Here is a 15,480-nt window from a genome sequence, read left to right as displayed (position 1 = left end):
TTGTTTTAGTGGTCACAGTGCTGACTCATTGTGTTCTACTCAGAGTATTAAGTGCACAGTCTGGTTCTTATTAGATGATTGCCATTATAATACAGCAAACAAAAGTTTGAGAAGGTCTTGAAATATGATTTACTATGGAGATGGCTGGACACGTCTGAGCAACACAGCTCTGATCTCCAGCCTCCCAGAATTGGGCAACCATTTGTAAGTGAGAGAACTGCCCAAGGGGGAGCGGGGACTGAGGAACTGGTTATACAAATGGATAATGGCTGGACCATACATGACCATGGAACCTGACTCATGCTCTGCAGCAACCATCTGGGAAGCAAGGGCACCAACCTGAGGCAGCAATCAGCCTGGGCGTTCAGATCTTAGTAAACAACTGTCAGCTTCCCTGCATCTTGTCTCTGCTTCTGACTCATGACCAACCAGAGAAAGCCAAACATGATATGCAAAGGAACTAAAAAGATATCCCATTTCTAATTGGCCAAAGTCCAGCCCTCCCTGAGGCCAACAACCTTTAATCAAACCATGCCTGAAATCTTCCCCTTTTTCCTTCCACAAAGCTTTCCTGCCTACCACCACCTTCCCCCCATCCCTGCTGCCTGCCTTTGAATCTCTGTCAAATGCAAGTGATGCCAAACTCCTGACATTAGAAAGGAGAGATCTTATTTGAAGTGATTATTTCAAGGGAACTATTGTTATAAGGAGAGAAAGACCATGATAATAGGGGGTGAAGGAGGACTGCCATAGAGAGAGCGCTGTGACCTGAGGTTTGCGGTGTGTCCAGGGTTAGACACTAAGGGTCTTCCTTTCGTAGGGCAGACTGGACAAGGCTGGGAAGAACCAGTGGTACAGTGGGGTGAACGGGTGGAGGTGGCGGGGTGCCACTCCAACATCCACCTGTTCTCAGGAGGGACCACGCAGAGGTCCCTGTGCTGGCTCAGGCTGGGGGTGGGCAAAGTTCAGGGCCTGGGGAAAGGAGAGACTGTTAACCCAAGTTTGACTGAGGAGCATTTTGTTCAAATTGATTAGGAGATATGACACAATTCAATGGGGGTCTGGTGGGCCTGTGCTGGCTTCATCACAGGTAAACAGACAGTGTGAGTCTCACCTAAGTTGTACAGGGAAGTAGTCCTTTGTAATAAGCCCGTTCCACAAAGGGTGGGGGATTCCTATCTTCCCTGTCTTCCAATAGCACTGGGCTCAGGTAAAAGTCAACATCGTCAGTGCTACATAGCAAGTTCTGGGTAAATCATCTCTACTTGCTCTTCTTTTCTTTTACTTCCATAGTTAGGAGAGCTCAGGGCCCAGGACATACCATTGGTTTCTTCTTCTCCTCTGGTTCCATGCCCTGTTTCCTGCCTCTCAATACTTCCTCTGTCTTTGTTCATACACTCATTTTCCTGGAGGCTAAGTTCCAGTAACTTCCCTAGAAACATAATCTAGGAAGCTGGCATTTTTGAGCCTTTGCATGTCACATGTGTTTTTACTCTTCTTTGGTAAATTTTAGTGGTTTCCATGCAGTAGAATTCTAGATTAGATGTAATTTTCCCTCCAGTTCCTCAATCTCTGTTCTTGGTCTTCTCACCTTCTGGAGGTGGCTGCTGAGATTCTAATAACATTCAAGTAGCTGGTCTTCCATACAACAGTGCAGGCCCTGCGAGGACGAGGCCTGCTGATGGGGCTCAGCCACTAGAGGCCTTTATCTGGTTTCTAATGTAATTAAATTATTTTTTAAATTACCAAGTCATGATAAACACCATTTAGAAAGCATTAAAAGTAGGAGACAAAACACCAAAAATCTTGACACAAAGAGCAATGGTGGTTTTCATCCGACATACTTCTCCCCTCTCTTCCCATCCATTGTTAAATGTTTGCCTCAGAGATAATACTCATCTATGCTACCACGTGTCCTGCTCTGCTTTAAAAACAGGAACAAAAACAAAGAACAAACTTTAAAAACTTTAAACTGAAGTTTTATGAAGTCCACATCATAAATGAACAGCTCAGGAAATGTTTTCAAGCTGAACTCCCCTTGTAAGCAGCGTTTAGGTCAAGATGCAGCATGTCTCCAAGCACCTGCAGCTCCTGCATAGGAGGCTTCCGGCTGCTGTGTCCCTCAGCATCACTGAGTCAGGGCAATGAGAAACGTCTCAAATCTCCTGCGGAAGCAGGGCAATTGGCCAAGTTACTGCCGAAATTTTGGCCGTGTTGTTTTTTCTCTCGTTCTTCATTTTCTATTGTCACCCCTTTGTTGTTGTTCCAGATAAGGTGCTGTCAGCTGAACCTTCCTGACTGACAGAATCATGATTTAATGGGGTTGGCTATAGCGGCAGCCAGCAGGCTTGCGAGTGTAGCATCATAGGACAGGCAGAGCCTGGGCGCTGGCTGGTCCTTAGAAGAGCTTTGAGGTCAGCTTTTATGGTCAGAGCCACCTGGCATGTCTGCCTGCTGCTAGAATTCTGTTTTGCAGACGCTGCTGAATGGCTTGGTGTTCCCTGCAGCCCAGCGCAGGGCCAGGAAGCATCCTGGGGAGAGGGTCTGCATGGGCACCTTCAGTGGGCCCTGTGCACTCTGGCTCCAGCCACATGGCCCAAACCTCACTGGCAGCAGAGACAGAGCTCCTTGGAAGCCTCGGGGACAGGGCAGTCAATCAACCCCCACGTTCCCTGGCCACCCTGAACCGCAGCGTAGAAATAGCACCTCTCAGCTTGGCATAGGTAGACGTTCTGTGGTTGAGACTGCATAAAGTTCTTTAAAACATCACAACAGAAATGGTTTCTCCTCAGAGGTATCATATGAACAAACAGGACGTCGTGCCCAGTGACACATTCTACCTGGCACACAGGTTCTTTCACATGTACACTTGAGCCTGAGTATGACCTGGGCAGGGAGATGCCTCAGGGTATGCGTCTGAGGCCTCCCTCCTACGAGAACAGCAGGTAATGTGAACAAGGCATGCTGTCACTCAGTACCTCGAGGCTCTATCTGAAGCTGGACCCAATGGCCCAGCATGAATGATGTCAGCACCCCTAGTGACCAGGAGCAGACTTCACCCCGACAGCACCTCTAGGACAGCTGGCTAACCCTCTGTGTACCCACCCTACCTTTCAGTCTTTTCCCATGGATCACAGTGCTGGTGACACCCTGCTACTGTTCCCTCAGTGCCCTCTGGAAGTGACCCGCACACTGTTGTTCTGAAAGCCATTGGCCCCTGGCCTGTCTGCCTGAAAATGCTTTCTCTCTCCCTGGACATGCACAGGTGGGCCAGGAGAGTGGCTCTCATAGGCAGGAGTGACTCTCATAAGAACTCGTGTATATGCCTTATTTTACTTTCCTGGCTGTAGACATAAAGTTGGGGTCTGCATCCAGCCCATTTTCATGTCGCCAACAGTGGCTAGCATGTAGTCCCGCAGAAGGTAGGTCTTCAGTAAATGCTGACACACAAACACAGATGTCATTATCTGGGAATTGCCCTTAAATCACCAAATCCCGACAGTGCATTTCCTTATCTGCTTTTCCAGACCCTAGAGATATAGTAAAATTAGTCAAAGGGGCACAGTTCATGCTTCCCCAGCTGATGGGAGCATAATGTACAATTTAAGCATCTGAATCAGAGCCAAAAACGTTAACCTCTAATTAACTTATATCCTCCTGACACCTATAATGTTAGGATTATGCTAATGCATGAGGTTATTAATCATGTCTAATTATTCAATTAAGGAAGAGCAAATACCAGTGGAGATGCAAGCTTGTGAATGATTTACTTGCTATATGCAAGTAATGAATCATCAAACTTTACATCAAAAACTTGGGAGGTACTGTATGGTGACTAACATAACATAATAAAAAATTATTATTAAAAAAAAAGAAGGATTGGTAAACTTTTCATTTAACATTGATTTAATGGCCATGTCCTTACCATGCCTGGACTGTAGCCAAAGACTGCAATGCTCTTGACAAGGAGTCCTGTGGGAACAAAACAGAGAGAACATCAATAAGAAAACACTGAAATCAATTTTTTTCATGAATTTAAAAGCAACAGCTTCCTCCCTAATCTTGGCAATGCTTTTCATCTTGATGTGTCATTTTACCAGGAAGAAAAGTATCTTTGAACAGTCAGAGCAGTGCTTCTTACACCTTAATAACAACTGTGGTTTAAATGTAATTTGAATTTTGGAAGGAATCACCAATTTTTTTTCTCACCAATTTTGTTTGCAAGACATGCAAGCTAAAGGTTTTTTTAAAATTTTTTATTATGATATGTCATCATTAGTTTTTGATGTAATGTTCCATGATTCATTATTTGCGTATAACACCCAGTGCACCATGCAATACGTGCCCTCCTTACTACCCAGCCCCGGCCTATCCCAGTCCCCTACCCCCCTCCCCTCTGAAGCCCTCAGTTTGTTTCCCAGATTAGAATTTTGTATGCCTTATTCCAAAGGAAGTTAAAACCCATTTTATCAAATTGGAGAGTGAAATATTTATTCAAATTACAGTCAATCCTCATCTCTATCAAAATAAATATTTACTACTTTCTTATTTTCATTAACAAAAAATTATATGCAACCACCATACCCTTAGGTTTTTAGCACTTTTACCTTCTTTTTTCTTAAATGTAAGACAAACTTTGGTCATTATGTCTCATAAAGCCGATGAGGTCATTTATGATTTTAATATAAGTACTTAATTCTTCCCAAAGCTTTTATCATATATTTTATTTTGTGAATATTTTTTCCTACATATGTTACCATGTTATAACAAGTTCAATAATGAGAAACAGCATTTAGACTTATTTTTGCAATCTGTTATAGCATAAATACGGAATTAACTATATCAATTTTAAGCTTTCTTTGTTTTTTAATGTACTTTAAAGTATTATACATTGTACTTTAAAAATATGCATTCATTTTTTATTGTGGTAAGATGCACATAACACAAAATGTACCATCTTAAACATTTTTTAAAAGATTTTATTTATTTGTTTTGAGAGAGCAGGAGAGAGTGAGAGTGAGAGAGAGAGAGCGTGCACGCACAGGAGTAAGGGGGAGGGGCAGAGGGAGAGGGAGAAGTAGACTCCCCAGTGAGCAGGGAATTCAATGTGGGGCTCCATCCCAAGACTGCAAGATCATGACCTGAGCCAAAGGCAGACACTTAACTGACTGAGCCACCCAGGCGCCCCCATCTTAAACATTTTTAAAGTGTACAGTTCAGTGGCATTAAATCCATTTACACTGTTGTGCAGCCACCATCACTGTCCATCCCCTAACTCTTTTCATCTTATAAATCTGAAACTCTGTTAAACAATAACTCCCTATTCCCCCTCCTCCCAGTCCCTGGAAACCATCCTGTTACTTTCTGTCTCTGTGAATTTGACTATTCCAAGTACCCCAGAGAAGAAGAATCACACAGTGTCAATGTTTTTGTGATGGATTTATTTCACTTACTATTATGTCCTCGTTAATGTTGCAGCATATCACAGAGTTTGCTTGCTTTTGAAGGCTGAATAATATTCCATTGTATGGATATGCCACGGTTTGCTTACCTATCCATCCATTGGTGGGCACTTGGGTTGCTTCCATACTTCAGCTATTGTGAATAATGTGGATAGGAACAGGGGTGTACAGATATCTCTTAGAGAGTCTGCTTTCAATTTGAGGGGGCTATGTCTAGAAGGAGAGTTTCTGGGTCATATGGTAATTCTATTTTCAATTTTTTGAGGACTCGTTATACTGTTTTCTGAAAGCGGCTGTCCATTTGGCATTCTGACCAACAGTATTAATTCCCATTTCTCCACATCCTGGCCAACATGTGATTTCTGTTTTTTGGTTTTGGTTTTTGGGGTGTTTTTAAAAGTAGCCGTTCTGATGGGTGTGTGGTGGTATCTCATTGTAGTTTTGATTTGAATTTTCCTGATGATCAGGGATGTTAAATATCTTCTTCATGTGCTTCTTGGTCATTTGTATGTCTCTTTGGAGAAATGCTTATTCAGTGTCTTTTACCCATTTTTGAATTGGGCTGTTTTTGCGGTTGTTGTTTTTTTTTTAATATTAATATTATTTTGTTACATTGTGTTAGGCACCATAGAGTACATCCCTAGTTTTTGATGTAAAGTTCCATGATTCATTAGTTGCGTATAACACCCAGTGCACCATGCAATATGTGCCGTCCTTAATACCCATCACCAGCCTATCCCATTCCCCCCCTCCCCAAGCCCTCAGTTTGTTTCCCAGAGTCCATAGTCTCTCATGGTTCATTCCTTCAGTTTACCTCCCCCTTTCTTCTTCCCTTTCTTCTCCTACCGATCTTCCTAATTTTTTATTCCATAATTGAGTGAAACCATATGATAACTGTCTTTCTCTGCTTGACTTATTTCACTTACATTATCTCCTCCAGTCCTGTCCATATTGCAGCAAATGTTGAGAAATCGTTCTTTTTGATAGCTGAGTAATATTCCATTGTATATATGGACCATATCTTCTTAATCCAGTCATCTGCTGAAGGGAATCTGGAATCCTTCCAGGATTTAGCTATTGTGGACGATGCTGTTATGAACATTGGGGTGCATATGGCCCTTCTCTGCACTACATCTCTACCTTTGGGGTAAATATCCAGTAGTGCAATGGCGGGTCATAGGGTAGCTCAAGTTTTAACTTTTTAAGGGACCTCCACACTGTTTTCCAGAGTGCTGTACCAACTTGCATTGCCACCAACAACGTAGGAGGGATCCCCTTTCTCCACATCCTCTCCAACATTTGTTGTTTCCTGCCTTGTCCATTTTTGCCATTCTAACTGGCCTAAGGTGCTATCTCAGTGTGGTTTTGATTTTAATTCCCCTGGTGGCTAATGATTTTTAACTTTTTTTCATGTGTCTGTTAGCCATTTGCATGTCTTCATTGGAAAAGTACCTATTCATATCTTCTCCCCATTTTATGATTTGTTTATTTGTTTCTTGTGCATTGAGTTTGAGAAGTTCTTTGTAGATCTTGGACACCAGTCTTTTATCTGTAGTGTCCTTTGCAAATATATTCTCCCATTCTGTGGGCTGCCTCTTAGTTTTTTTGACTGTTTCTTGGCTGTGCAGAAGCTTTTTATCTTGATGAAGTCCCACAAGTTCATTTTTCTTTACTTTCTCTTGCCTTTGGAGATGTGTCATGAAAAAGGTTGGTTTGGCCGATGTCGTAGAGGTTGCTGCCTATGTTCTCCTCTAGGATTTTGATGGATTCCTGTCTCACATTGTGGTCTTTCATCCATTTGGAGTTTATCTTTGTGTATAGTGTGAAAGAGTGGTCAGGTTTCATTCTTTTGCATGCAGCTGTCCAATTTTGCCAGCACCATTTATTGAAGAGACTGTCTTTTTTTCACTGGATGTTTTTTCCTCCTTTATCAAGATTAGTTGCCCAAAGAGCCTAGGGTCCATTTCTGGGTTCTCTATTCTGTTCCATTGGTCTGTGTGTCTGTTTTTGTGCCAGTACCATGCTGCCTTTGTGATTAAAGCTTTGTAGTACAGCTTGAAATCTGGCAATGTGATGCCCCCAGCTTTGTTTTTCCTTTTCAACAATTCCTTGGCGATTCGGGGCCTTTTCTGGTTCCACACAAATTTAAGGGCTGTTTGTTCCAGTTCTTTGAAAAATGTCATTGTTATTTTGATCGGGATGGCATTGAAAGTGTAGATTGCTCTGGGTAGCATGGACATTTTAACTATGTTAATTCTTCTGATCCATGAGCATGGAATACTTTTCCATCTTTTTGTGTCTTCTTCAATGTCTTTCAAGAGTGATTTGTAGTTTCTGGAATATAGGTCCTTTACGTCTCTGGTTAATTCCAAGGTAACGTATGATTTTGGTGCTATTGTAAATGGAATGGATTCTTTAATTTTTCTTTCTTCATTCTCATTGTTCGTGTCTAGAAATGCAACTGATTTCTGAGCATTGATTTTGTATCCCACCACATGACTGAATTGCTCTATAAGTTCTAGTAGTTTGGGGGTGGAGTCTTTTGGGTTTTCCATATAGAGTATCATGTCATCTGCGAAGAAAGACAGTTTGACTTCTTCTTTGCCAATTTGGATACCTTTTATCCCTTTCTGTTGTCTGATTGCTGTTGCAAGGACTTCTAGTACTATGTTGAATAATAATGGTGAGCGTGGACATCCTTGTCGTGTTCCTGATCTTAAGGGAAAGGCTTCCAGCTTTTCCCCATTGAGAATAATATTTGCTATAGGCTTTTCATAGATGGCTTTTATGAGATTGAGAAATGTACTCTCTATTCCTGCACTCTGAAGGGTTTTAATCAGGAAAGGATGCTGTATTTTGTCAAATGCTTTTTCCGCATCAATGGAGAGGATCATATGGTTCTTGACCCTTTTCTTCGTTGATATAATCCATCACACTGATAGATTTGTGAATGTTGAACCACCCTTGCATCCCAGGGATGAATCCCACTTGGTCATGATAGATAATCCTTTTAATGTACTGTTGGATCCTATTAGCTAGGACCTTGTTGAGAATTTTGGCTTCCATATTCATTAGGGAAATCGGTCTGTAATTCTCCTTTTTGATAGGGTCTTTGCCTGGTTTGGGGATAAAGGTAATACTGGCCTCATAGAATGAGTTTGGAAGTTTCCCTTCTGTTTTTATTTTTTGAAACAGCTTCAGGAGAATAGGTATTATCTCTTCTTTGAATGTTTGGTAGAATTCCCCAGGGAATCCATCAGGCCCTGGACTCTTGTGCTTTGGGAGGTTTTTGATCACTGCTTCAATCTTTTCATAATTAATTGGTCTGTTTAAAAAATCAATTTCTTCCTGTTTCAGTCTTGGTAGTTTATAGGTTTCCAGGAAGGGATCCATTTCTTCCAGGTTGTTTAATTTATTGGCATAAAGCTGGTGATAAGAGTTTCTAATAATCCTTCCTATTTCTTTGGTGCTGCTTGTGACCTCTCCCCTCTCATTCACAATTTTATTAATTTGGGTCCTTTCTCTATTCTTTTTGATAAGTCTTGCCAGTGGCTTATGGATCTTATTTATTCTCTCAAAGAACCAGCTTCTAGTTCTGTTGATCTGCTCTAATGTGCTCCTGGTTTCTAATTCATCGATCTCTGCTCTAATCTTGATCAACTGCTTTATCGTGCATGGGTTAGGCCTGTTCTTCTGTTCCTGTTCCAGCTTTTTGAGGTGAGATTATAAAAACTGCACTTTAGTTTTTTCTATTCTTTTGGGTGAGGCTTGAGTGGCTATGTATTTTCCCCTTAGGACTGCCATTTCAGTGTCCCATAGGTTTTGGACTGTTGTGTTTTCATTCTTATTGGTCTCCATAAATTGTTTAAATTGATTTTTGATTTCCTGGTTTAACCAATCATTCTTGAGCAGGATGATTCTTAGTTTCCAAGTGTTTGAGTTTCTTCCAAATTTTTCCTTCTGATTGAGTTCCAGTTTCAAAGCACTGTGGTCTGAGAATATGCAGGGAATAATTTCAGCCTTTTGGTATAGATTGAGACCTGTTTTGTGACCCAGTATATGTTCTATACTGGAGAACGTTCCCTGTGTATTCAAAAAGAATGAGTATTCTGTTGTTCTGGGGTGTAGTGTTCTATATATATCTATGAGGTCCATCTGGTCTAGTATGTCATTCAAAGCTCTTCTTTCTTTGTTGATTTTCTGCTTAGGTGATCTATCTATTGCTGATAGTGGAGTGTTGAGGTCCCCTACTATTAACGTATTTTTATCTATATGTCTCTTTATTCTGGTTAAGAGTTGGCTTGTGTAGCTAGCTGCTCCCCTGTTGGGGGCATAGATATTTATAATTTTCATATCCACTTGTTGGATACATCCTTTAAGAATAATATAGTGTCCTTCTGTATCTCTAACTACACTCTTTAGTTTAAAATCTAATCAGTCTGATATGAGAATTGCTACACCAGCTTTCTTTCGAGGTCCATTGGCATGAACAATGGTTTTCCATCCCTTCACTTTCAGTCTGGATGTATCTTTAGGTTCAAAATGAGTCTCTTGTAGACAACAAATGGATGGGTCATGCCTTTTTATCCAATCTGCATCCCTGTGGTGTTTATGGGAGCATTTAGGACATTCACATTGAGACTGATTATTGAGAGATATGATTTTAATGATGCCATATTGCCTGTAAAGTCTTTGTTTCTATAGAGTGTAACTTTCTGTTCTGTATCACTCTTGGGGCCTTTTAACTTTTATCGATCCCCCCTTAATATCTCCTGTAGGGCTGGTTTTGTGGTTATGATATTGGTCAGTGTCTGGCAATCCTGGAAGGTCCTTATCTCTCCATCAATTCTGAATGACAGCCTTGCTGGATAAAGGATCCTTGGCTGCATGTTTTTCTCTGAAAGAGCTTTAAAAATGCCCCCCAACCCTTTCTCTCATTCCAGGTCTGTGTTGACAGGTCTGACGTAATCCTGATACTTTTGCCTTGGTACGTGAGAAATTTCTTAGCCCTGGCCACTTTCAATACTGTATCCTTGGATCTAATATTTGTGAATTGCACTATGACATGACGTGACGTAGGTTTGTTGTGGTTGAATTTGGGAGGGGTCCTCTCTGCCTCTTGGACACGAATGCTTGTTTCCTTTGCTAGATTAGGGAACTTTTCAGCTACATTTTGTTCAAATATCTCTTCTAGACCTCTCTCTTTCTCCACCCCCTCAGGGATGCCGATGATTCTGATATTGGAACATTTCATTGAGTCAGTAATCTCCTGTAACCTACATTTTTGAGAATGGATTTTTTTGAGCCAAGTTTCTGATTTAGCTTTCTCTTCTACCATCCCATCCTCCAATTTACTAATTCGTTCTTCTGCCTCATTTACCGTGGCCATCAGAGCATCTAGTTTTGACTGCATTTGATTCATAAGATTTTTAATTTCTGCCAGATTTGCTCTCATTTCCGCCCTTAGAGATTCTATATTCTCATTAATATTTCGTTAATATTTTTTTCAAGTCTACACATCATCTTGACCATTGTTACTCTGAACTCCATTTCTGATATTTTGGTTATATCCATACCCATCAGTTCTGTGGCAGAGGCCACAGAATCATTATCTTTTCTTTGCTGGGGGGGATTTCTCCTTCTCATCATTTTGATGAGGAGAGTTTGTGGGGATGAACAGAGCCCAAATTATTCACCAGAACCCAGGCAGCATGCTCTTGTTTTATAGGGACCTTAGGGATGTAGGCTTCTTGATTTTTCTGCCTGCTTTCTGGCAGAGGGGCCTGCCACGCTGATGTTCAGGCAACCCTGTTTGGGTAGAGTCTCCCTATCCCCTGCGAGGGGTGACGGGGATTGGCACAATGTGAGCTGGTATTACCGGGGTTTTGCTGTCTGACAGCTTTCCCTGGCAGTTTTCTGTGCCTCTTCTGAGAGTCAGAGCAGCAGTGGCCGTATCCTAGCCTCTGTCTCAGAACAGAGAGATCGCAGTCTGCTCTCCACTGAGCTTTCCTGGCCTCTTTAACTCTGTTTCTGTTGGTGCTGCTAAAAACCCTGTAACGTCCCGGGTTGTGCACCCCACAGCCGGCATCCCAGCCCTCCTTTCCAGGGGTGGCAATTCTCTGTCCTTTGTGTTTCTAACACTGCCAGCCGCCAGCCACCCCCGTGCATGCTCCCAAGCTCCCTGTTTCAGTATGGTTCGGGGGCGCTCTGGAGCGGCAGTTTTTAGTCGGGTCGCATGCGCGTTCCTAGGTTCATGGTCTCAGTCCGCTCTCTTGCGGGTGCTGGTCCCTGAGTCCGGCCTGCTCCCCAGTGCAGGTGGCTACTGCTTCCCGGCGCCCGAGCTCGGAGGCTCCCTCCACCTTCCATTCATCTTCCGATATCTGTGCGTGGATTCTCGGCTCCCTGCTTCATACCTCAATACTCAGTGCTGGAGATGTTCATTTGTAGAGATCCAGATGTATCTTCCTACATCTCAGGCTGATTCTGTGGGTTTTCAGGATGGTCTGGTACATATCCAGCTCGACACAGGGGACCAGCTGAAAAAGGGGACCCTACTCCTCTGCCATCTTAACTCCTCTCCCTGTTTTTGTGGTTGTTATTGCTGAGTTTTAGTTCTCTTTATAATTTGGGTATTGCTCTTTTACTAGATTGAAGGATTATATCTTTATTAGATTAAGATTATCATAATTTTAATCTTGATTACTTTTAGTAATATTTTTTACAAGATACATATCACAATTTATTTGTCAATGATTTTTATACTGTTTCTTGAAACACACATCCACACATTTGCTTGAGCTGAGAAATGGCATATGCCTTCAACCTGGCAGGAAGTCCCAAATGGCAGTTGACTTGAGCCAGTCAAAACAGCCATGCTCAGCTTTCTAGGCACCATCATTTGGGCTGGCTATGCCTCAACCTCAAGGTCTTGATGAAAATATATTTAAAGCCATATGATAAAATAAGATCTAATTCTTTTTCTTCATGGGTTGAACCCAGTGCCTCTGAATGAAAGCAGACAGGCCTGTCCGATGATTCTCCATGAGTCATGTAATGGGGCCTCAACACTGAGTAATGATGATCTGCACAACTTGGTAACAAAAACCTTACTATGGCAGGTGGTTTCTAATTGTTGGCTTTCAACAAAATCAAAAAGAGATCTAATTGCTATAACTTAGAAGGAGTCCCAATAACTGCGTAAGACTTGCTGGTATAACAAAATCCTCACCTACTCTCAGATGTGAACAAAGTTTCTCCATGTTTACAGATATAAAACAAAAACACAAAAAACAAAAGATGACAATAAAATTGATGCTAAGTCTGTCTTACTGAATTCTAGAAATAAGCAAAGTTCATCCACGGCAAGGCCCCTATTGAAAAGACCCTAGCATGGTGAATTTGTTTCTGTATGAAACATAGGAAGAGGGGCTCCAGTGACCTCTAGACAGGTGGGCAAGTCACGCTGTCCCTCCCTTTTCTTTCCTCACCTAGGGGACAGATACAGGAGACAGATCCCCAGGATACAGAACAACTCCAAAATCATCTCCTTAAGAGAAGCATTCCCAATATGATTTCACTTTTTATATATAATAATTCACCAACATCTCTATTCTATAATCTTGAATTGATCAATTATGTGTCAAGAATAATTGTAATGGTAATTCAATCTAGAAAAATGTTTTAAACACCTAGAGCCTTTAGTTCATAGGAAATAAAATAATTTCAATTTATATACATGTTTCTGCTGCAGAATTTTATGAGGATGATAATAAAGCACTTTCAAACATAAAATTTTATGACATTAGAATAAAATTCTGTGAGGGAAGTGGAGTGAAACTATGCTCAGGAAGAAAAAAAGAAGTAGTAAGATTTCAGACTGCTGAAGTGGATATGAGTAATATGTTATTTTTGTTGTTGTTGTTCATGTATTTTAAGAAATGGATAATGGTGGGTTTTAACTTGCCCTAGTAGGTTTTTGTTTTTGTTGTTCTATTGCATAAATTCGAAAGAAAGACCTTAAAGTTTTATTTTGAAGCACAAGTATTTATAGTATATAAGAAATTATTTGTGTGAAAAAGTTAGATGCGATCTTAAAAATATGTGAGGGGAGGTTCACACTTGCGTTAAAATTCTGTTGAGTGAGTGCAATGGTGGGAGAGCTGCTGAGACAGAGAGGTTGGGCAGGGCCCCCTGTTTCCAGGGAACTGCAGGAAGGTCCATCTATTTAGGTATGGTGGAATGACTGAATGAAGAGAAGGGGAAGTGGTGAGCCTGTGGGTGGGGAAGCATCTAATCACAAAGGTCTTGGGTGAGAAGTCAAGGATTCCGGAGTTTAAATGGGATATTTAAGTAGCAGCCTAGTGGTGGTGAGGGCCATTTTAGAAAGTTTGCTTGGTGCTGTGATAATGCAATCTGGCCTATAAAGAGGTAGAGAGACAGGAAGAAGGGATGTGAGGAATTAGGATCTGAGAAATGAGAAAGGCAGACATTAAGCAGGGGTGGCAGCAGGGAGGAAGTGAAGTGGGAGAACACATATTTGGCAAGTAGAAATGATAGGAGTTTGTGACTCATAGGAATGGGATACAGATAAAGGAAGGGGAGAATTCAATCTCAGATTTCTGACTGATTCTCTGGGCACAGATATTGTGGGGGATATCAGAAGAAACCTGAGGTCATTAGATGATAACGCAAACTTTTTTGGGCTTAAAGAAAAACAAAGTCTCATTCCTGTTGCCATTATTTTTCTCAAGGTGAAAAAAATGTGCTTTTCAGTGTCTCAACTGGCTCTCACTAATGGAACCAGGGGGAGAAGTCTGGAATTGAGCTCCTCCCTGGACAGGTGTGCAGTGTGGCATTGCATGTTGACTGTCAAAAGAATAGTAAAAGTCTGTCTTATTTTATAGATGAGGAAGCTGAGACACAGAGAGGGAATGTGATGGAGAAATTGAATAACTGGTTAGTTGGTAGTTTTCTTCAAGATGCCTTAGCAAGGAGTGGAATGAATAATAGTTTATACTGTGTGGGTAAAAGGTAAAATAAGTGTTTTGCTTCTGTTATCTCTAGTGGTGAAGACAGGTTTCAAGGATCAAACTTTTCAATTAAAAGGCAGAGAATGGGGGGGGCGCCTGGGTGGCTCAGTCGTTTAAACGTCTGCCTTTGGCTCAGGTCATGATCCCTGGGATCGAGTACTGCATCAGGCTCCCTGCTTGGTGGGGAGCCTGCTTCTCCTTCTCCTATCTCCTTCTCTCTCTATCTCTGTCTCTTTCTCTCAAATAAATAAATAGAATCTTTTTAAAAAGCCTGAGAATGGAAGAGTAGATCAAGAAGCACAATGCAACCATATGATAACTAAGAGGTACACCCAAGATTCGAAGACACAAATAGGTGAAAATAAAAGTATGGGAAAAGAGATTCCATGCAAATCATGACCTAAAGAGAGCTGGAGTGGCTATACTAATATTAGCCAAATTGAATTTTTTAAATGATTTATTTATTTATTTGAAGGAGAGAGAGAGCACACATGTGCAAGTGGGGGAAAGGGCAGAGGGAGAGAACTTTTAATCAGATTCGCAGTTGAGCACAGACCCTGATGTGGGGCTTGATCCCATAACCCATGAGATCACTGTCAGCTAAAACCAAGATTTGGACGCTCAATCAACTGAGCCACCCAGGTACCCCCAGACAAAATGGAATTTAAAACAAGAAAAGATGACTAGAGACAAAGAAGGACATTTTATAATGACAAAATATAAAATCCATCAACAAGCTTTAACAATTATAAACACAACAAGAGTCCCAAAATACATGAAGCAAAACTGACAGAAAGAGAGAAATAGACAATTCAAAGTAATAGTTGGAAACTTCAGTCCCCATTTTCATTAATAAATGGAACAATTAGACAGAAGATCAGCAAATAGTAGAAGACTCCCGACACTACCAAAGCTGATACCTAATTAGATAGTCTAACAGCAGAATACGTTCTTCCCGAGCACACATGGAACATTCTCCAGGATAGACC

This window comes from Ursus arctos, unplaced genomic scaffold (assembly GCF_023065955.2).
Source record: "Ursus arctos isolate Adak ecotype North America unplaced genomic scaffold, UrsArc2.0 scaffold_16, whole genome shotgun sequence".
In the NCBI taxonomy this organism is placed as follows: domain Eukaryota; kingdom Metazoa; phylum Chordata; class Mammalia; order Carnivora; family Ursidae; genus Ursus; species Ursus arctos.
The sequence above is the reverse complement of the archived record's forward strand: the minus strand, read 5'-3'. Positions refer to the sequence as shown.